We start from the raw sequence: 769 nt of genomic DNA on the forward strand, positions 1-769 counted from the left end.
AGCCCCGGCGGCGGCTCCGCCCCACGCCTCGCACACTGGCGTCCCAGGGGAGCCAAAGGCCAGGCCACGCACGGGGCCTCTGAGGGACGGGCCCCCCGCCAGGGAAGAAAGCCGTGGCCCGGCCCGGCCCCTGGGGGTGCTGCAGGCCCCTGAAAACAACCCCCTCAGCTCCCGGCAAGGGTTGGGACTAAAACCCCACCCGTGGGGGCAACTCTGCGTCCTGCAGTTCACTCCCGGCCACCGCCTCCGTGGCCGTGTCCCCTTGCCACGGCCCAGGACGGCCTGCCCGAGCCAGCTCAGGGGGTCACTTGCCGCCCGACCCTCCAGAGCCTTCCCGCACTGCCCGCGTGACGTGGGTGTCCAGGCGCTGCTGAGAGCCCAGCGGGGCCCGGCTTTGCCAGGACGGGTGGCGAGAACCGGCCCCGGGAGCACCCTGGCGGTGCCAGTCAGGAGGCCCCGACTGGCCGGAGGCAGGACAGAAGGACAGCGGCCCCGCTCAGTGCCCCACTGGACGCTGGGCCGTCGCCTGGCGACTCGGGCTCTCAGCGTGGCAGTTTAAGGAGCCCGAGTTTGACCAGACGTCAGCGTTTTGCTCACGAGTTAATGCACGTGATCCTCGTGCCCCGAGGCCTGTGGCTCCGCAGACAGTGGCTGTGGGTCAGCCCTGCGAGCCCGCGGCCGGCCGAGAAGCGCGGCGTGGCTCAGCCGGACGCACAACGCCAAGTTCGTACCAGCGGGGAGCTGGCGACGGGCGGGCGGGCGGCCTGGA

At 72.2% G+C, this 769-nt stretch overlaps 1 protein-coding gene across 2 annotated transcripts in view; it reads right to left on the bottom strand.

Annotated features, from left to right (window-relative positions):
- Nucleotides 1-769, bottom strand: part of ATP6V1C2 (ATPase, H+ transporting, lysosomal 42kDa, V1 subunit C2) — a 33478-nt gene that overhangs the window by 14914 nt on the left and 17795 nt on the right. The window lies entirely within an intron of this gene.

This window comes from Condylura cristata, unplaced genomic scaffold (genome assembly GCF_000260355.1).
Source record: "Condylura cristata isolate star-nosed mole 26May11 unplaced genomic scaffold, ConCri1.0 scaffold00020, whole genome shotgun sequence".
In the NCBI taxonomy this organism is placed as follows: Eukaryota; Metazoa; Chordata; class Mammalia; order Eulipotyphla; family Talpidae; genus Condylura; species Condylura cristata.